Source organism: Macaca mulatta, chromosome 1 (genome assembly GCF_049350105.2).
Source record: "Macaca mulatta isolate MMU2019108-1 chromosome 1, T2T-MMU8v2.0, whole genome shotgun sequence".
In the NCBI taxonomy this organism is placed as follows: Eukaryota; Metazoa; Chordata; class Mammalia; order Primates; family Cercopithecidae; genus Macaca; species Macaca mulatta.
Window position 1 is genome coordinate 217853833 of NC_133406.1, and position 5421 is coordinate 217859253.

At 40.2% G+C, this 5421-nt stretch overlaps 1 protein-coding gene, 1 non-coding gene and 1 pseudogene across 17 annotated transcripts in view; 1 reads left to right on the forward strand and 2 right to left on the reverse strand.

The window, feature by feature from the left end:
* The window catches only part of LUZP1 (leucine zipper protein 1), a 96690-nt gene that overhangs the window by 13269 nt on the left and 78000 nt on the right, over positions 1–5421 (forward strand). For 5 of the 16 annotated variants that reach the window (XM_077970198.1, XM_077970168.1, XM_077970179.1 and 2 more), the window contains one exon: positions 3220–3306. The exons of the other annotated variants lie outside the window; for them this stretch is intronic. The gene's annotated coding sequence lies outside the window, so the exon portion shown is untranslated. The remainder of the gene's footprint in view (positions 1–3219; positions 3307–5421) is intronic. 16 annotated transcript variants of the gene reach the window in all.
* LOC114674978 (U6 spliceosomal RNA) lies at positions 644–738 on the reverse strand (annotated as a pseudogene).
* Positions 1906–2012, reverse strand: LOC114674937 (U6 spliceosomal RNA). Its single transcript, XR_003726029.2, has one exon. It is a non-coding gene; the product is annotated as a U6 spliceosomal RNA (small nuclear RNA).

The following is a 5421-nucleotide window of genomic DNA, read 5'->3' on the forward strand; positions in this document are numbered from 1 at the left end:
GACAGAGGATACATTTTGGGAAAAAGTTACCAAAAGATTTAAGGAGTTGAACTTTTTATTTTTTTTCTTTTGAAATGGTAGCTCCTGAAATATAAAACTTAACATCTTTGGCTGTGCTTAAGAAGTGCTTAACAAATTATGGTTGTTCAAATAATACTTAAGGGTGGGGATGGTGTAAAGTGGTTGAAGGCCTTGCTCTTCCACCTATGACAGAATATCCTTAGTGTTGATGTCTAACTTGTTTTAAGTAATATTCCACAAAGGGAAGAATACATTAGGTAGCAATTGTGGCTTGTGGGGAAGATTGTTTCTTCCTTTGCATAATTTCTCAAGTCACTGAACTTCTCTCAGCATGCTTTAGCTCAAGTCTCTGTCTCTGTCTTAGAAAATGCCTGGAACCTCTGCTAATGAGCTTCTAGAAGAAGCCCCACTTCTACCTTCTCTTTATTTTTTGATTTTATCTTTATTCATTCTGTTTCTGTATGGTGACTGTTTTATAAACCCCTCTCTCACCCATGAATTTGTCTGAGAATGGAAACTTTTTTTTGCTCTGCCCGAAGCAAAGGAATTCTTGTTACATCCACCATTGGTCCTCCATATGCCGTTAGGAAATGATAATTAAAATAACCCTTTAGATCTGCTCAAAGGGGTGACTATAATAATGTTCACTCCTTGATCAGGGGACGTGCTAATCTTTTCTGTATTGTTCCAGTTTTAGTATTTGTACTGCAGAAGTACTACTCTGTTCACCTTTGAGAAAATAATAACTCTATGAGGTGGTTATTATCCTTATTTTATAAATGAGGGAATTGAGCTCAGAGCAGTTAACTGCCAGAGCAAGTGAGGGGCAGACCATTGATTCAAGCTCAGGTGTGATTGATGCTCAGGTTTGGGATCTGTGTCATTACACTCTTTGTTGTATGGGAGTGGAGGGTCAAGGGAAGAGCTTGAAAATACCATATTAAAATATGAGCCGCAACATAACAAGCATTGCTAACCTTTTTAGGCATTGCTGTTGTCATCTATGACTTTCTTAATTTCTGGAGATTCCTCCTTATGTTCTAAGGAATTTATAGTTAATCCTTTAGTATTGCACAACTTCCTGCCCAGACCCAGCATTTCTTTTTTTTTTTTTCTCTTTCTTTTTTTTTTTAAGAGACAGACTCTCACTGTTTCTCCCGATCTGGAGTATAGCGGCAGTCGTAGCTCACTGCAGCCTTGAACTCCTGGGCTGAGGCAGTTCTCCTTCCTCAGCTTCCTGATGAGCTGGGACTAAAAGTGTGCACCACCATGCCCAGCTAATTAAGAAACTTTTTTTTTTTTTTTTGGTAGGGACACGGTTTCACTTTGTTTCCAGGCTGGTCTTGAACTCCTGGGCTCAAGCGATCCTCCCACCTTGGCCTCCCAGAGTGTTGGTATTACAAGCATGAGTGATACCTGGCCCCAACATTTATTCTTTTTTTTTTTTTTTTTTTTTTTTTGAGACAGTCTTACCCTGTCACCCAGGCTGGAGTGCAGTGGTGCGATCTCAGCTCACTGCAACTTCTGCCTCCTGGGTTCAAACGATTCTCCTGCCTCAACCTCCCGAGTAGCTGGGATTACAGGTGCCCACCACCACACCCAGCTGATTATTGTATTTTTAGTAGAGACAGGGTTTTACCATGTTGGCCAGGCTGATCTCGAACTCCTGACCTCGTGATCTACCTGCCTTGGCCTCCAAAAGTGCTGGGATTATAGGTGTGAGCCACCACACCTGGCCTTATTTTTTATAAACATGGTACTTTGTATCACTGGCTATTTGAATTACCCCTCTGAAAGCTTCTACCAGGGTAATCTTTCATTCAAGACCTGCCGTATTTGCATGTGCCCCTTTGTACCTGTTTCTTTATTTTTACAAAAAAAATTAAAAATATGGAATGCTTTGTGAATTAGCATGTCATCCTTGTGTAGCGCACATACTAATCTTCCCAGTACCATTCCAATTTTAGTATTTGTGTTGTGAAAGTGAGCACTCTATTCCTGTTTTTATCTGGACAAAATAATATTTTAAAAATGTATATTATGGGCTGGGCGCAGTGGCTCATGCCTGTAATCCCAGCACTTTGGGAGGCTGAGGCGGGTGAATCACGAGGTCAGGAGATTGAGACCATCCTGGCTAACATGGTGAAACCCCGTCTCTACTAAAAATACAAAAAATTAGCCAGGCATGGTGGCAGGCGCCTGTAGTCTCAGCGGGAGGCTGAGGCAGGAGAATGGCGTGAACATGGCAGGTGGAGCTTGCAGTGAGCAGAGATCGTGCCACTGTACTCCATAATTGCACTCCAGCCTGGGCGACTGAGCGAGACTCCCGTCTCAAAAAAAAAAAAGTATATTACATTATTAGAAACTTTGTTATTGAAGTATATAATAACATATACAGAAAAATGCACGTAAAAGTGGAATTTGATGTTTTTTTTTTCCTGCAAACTGAATATACCCATGTAAGCAGCAACTAGATCTAGATCAAGAAACAGCGTTACCAGTACCTAGAAGCCCCTATCCAGTTCCCTTTCAGTTCTGTCTCCCCTCTACTTCCCAGGGTAATCACCGTCCTGACTTCTGAGAGCATAGATTATTTTGCCCTTTTTTTGTACTTTTGTAAAGATTGAATCATATTGTATGTATTCTTTGTGGTCTGGCTCCTTTTATTTAAAACTAACGTGAGCGTGCAAAAGTTTTTAGTGGTTTTCTTTTAGATTTGGAATAAAATTCAAATTTCAGCTTTTTTTTTTTTTTTTTGAGACGGTCTTGCTCTGTCGGCCGGGTTGGAGTGCAGTGCAGTGGCGTGATTTCGGCTCACTGCAGCCTCTACCTCCTGGGTTCAAGCAGTTCTCTGCGTCAGCCTCCCAAGTAGCTGGGATTACAGGCTCCTGCCACCACACTAAAAAGACAATTTTTGTCTTTTTAGTAGAGACGGGGTTTCACCATATGACGTTGGCCAGGCTGGCCATGAACTCCTGACCTCTTGATCCACTCACCTCGGCCTCCCAAAGTGCTGGGATTACAGGCGTGAGCCACCGCACGTGGCCATTTCAGCTTATTTTGACCTATGATGTCCTGTATAGCCTGGCTCCTGCCTACTTTTCGGGTAGACAATTGCCATCTTATGCCAGTCTCATTGCCTGTTATGCTTCTGTTACGCTAACTTCTTATTTTTATTCTTATTTATTTAATTTTTAGAGATGGAGTCTCACCATTGCTCAGTCTGGTCTCAAACTCCTGGCCTCAAGCTGTCCTTTGGCCTCCAGAGTAGCTGAGATTACAGGCGTAAGCCACTGGCCTTATTTTTAAACTCAATGAGCTGTTTTCTAAAGGGCCTTTGTATGCATGGCTCTGTCTTCCTTGAACACTTCTTTCCCCTGCTCTTTGCATGGCTGCCTTCATGCCTGAGCTTATGTATAAATATCAGGGGTACTTTTCCTCATCATCGCGTCTTGCTAGTCCTTTCCCATTATTCCACATTACTGGCTTCTGTTGCCTCCTTTCATAGCACCTATTGCAATTTATGATTATATATCTGTGTGCATGATTGTTATGTCTTCCCTGCTAGATTCCATGAAAGCAGAGAACTCATCTGTTTTGTTCTCCAGTGTATATCTAGTGCGTAACACAATGACTGACGTAGAATAGGTATTTAATAAATATTTAATGGCCATATTCCCAATTCAGCACCTTTGTTCCCGTTATCTTTTGTCCTTTTCTCTTACGCTGTTTAACTATTTAAATCTTTTCCACCCCTCAAGACTCAGGTCAGTTCTCCCTCTTTGAAGTCTATCAAGGCTTTGCAACAGTTAATCTCTCTTCTCTAAAATTTTATAGCATTTATTGCCAATACCACCTCATGTTCATGGAAAATCACACTATCACATATCTTATTTTACCTAGTTGTATCAAAGGTTTCTTATTTTCTCAAAAGTCTTGTAGCTTGTAATGCCAGTACCCCTCATGTTTTTTGTTAACTTGACCAGTTTCTATTAATATCTTAATTACCTAATTTGACTGGAAGCTTCTCAGTTAGAAGCTATTTGTTTTAGCTAATGCCCTCCTCAGTTGTTTTCACTGGCACATAGTAGGTCCTTAGTAGAGTTTTTGATGACCAATGATATTTATGTATAGGTAGCAATTTTAATTTCTTAAGCTTATTAACATGGATTCTTTTTATTAGAATCCTGCTTAGTGTTTTCTCTAATCTAAAGGCCGGGAGTGCACCAACTGCTTCAGGCGATATAGAGAATATTAGGGTGTGAAAGTACAGGAGTCCAGTCCTAATGCCACAAAGCAGATACTCCTTTGGAACTTGCCACTGGCGTAGAATTAACTATGCAGAATTCCTTAAAAGTGCTTCATCAGTGCTTGTTTAATGTTCTCAGATTGGAGTTACTAACAGAAACAAGACACTAGGTAGTACTTTATTTGAATTTTCTGTTGACTAACATTTTATTTTGATGTCAACAGTGAAAATCTTGAGCCAATTAAATCTGCTTAAAGCTGCTTTGTCTGATCTGTGGGTTAGCTCTCTCAGTAGTTATTCTTCCTCTTGTGTTAAAAGCAGAAATGCACATTTAATTAGTAGCAACTGAATTGATTTAACTCAGTACATATTTCAAATTAAGTGGTAAATGTAAATTATTTTTTAGGAGGTACCTACTGTGTATTTTAAATCAGTGATTATTTTGGCTTTTCTGATGAAACTGTGTCAGAAGATTATAGGGTAATGTAATAATTGGTTTGTTTTTGTTTTTTGAGACGGAATTTCACTCTTAACGCCCATGCTGGAGTGCAGTGGCGTGATCTTGGCTCACTGCAACCTCCACCTCTTGGGTTCAAGCGATTCTTCTGCCTCAGCCTCCCGAGTAGCTGGAACTACAGGTGCATGCCAGCGTGCCTGGCTAATTTTTGTATTTTTAGTAGAGACGGGGTTTCATCATGTTAGCCAGACTGGTCTCGAACTCCTGACCTCAAGTAATCCTCCCTCCTCAGCCTCCCAAAGTGTTGGGATTACAGGCATGAGCCACCACGCCTGGCATGGTATTGATATTGTTAGCCATTGGCTATGTGACAGACACTATCCTAAGCATTTTTCATACATTGGTTTATTTATTCATTCACTCAACAAATATTTATTGAGTCCCTATCATGTTTCAAGCACATAATCTCATGTATTCTTCACTACATGTGAAGTAAGTATATAGTTTATTACAGATGAGAAACTGGTACACACAGAAGCTAGATATCCAGTGTCACAAGCTGTTGAGGGTCAGATTGAGATTTTTTTAAAGAATGCCAGTTACTGACATCTTTGGCATGAATTACTTCTATGCTAGAGTTTTATCTTTGATAGGGGAACAGTAATCAAATTTTGAAGTCTCTGGTAAACTGTAG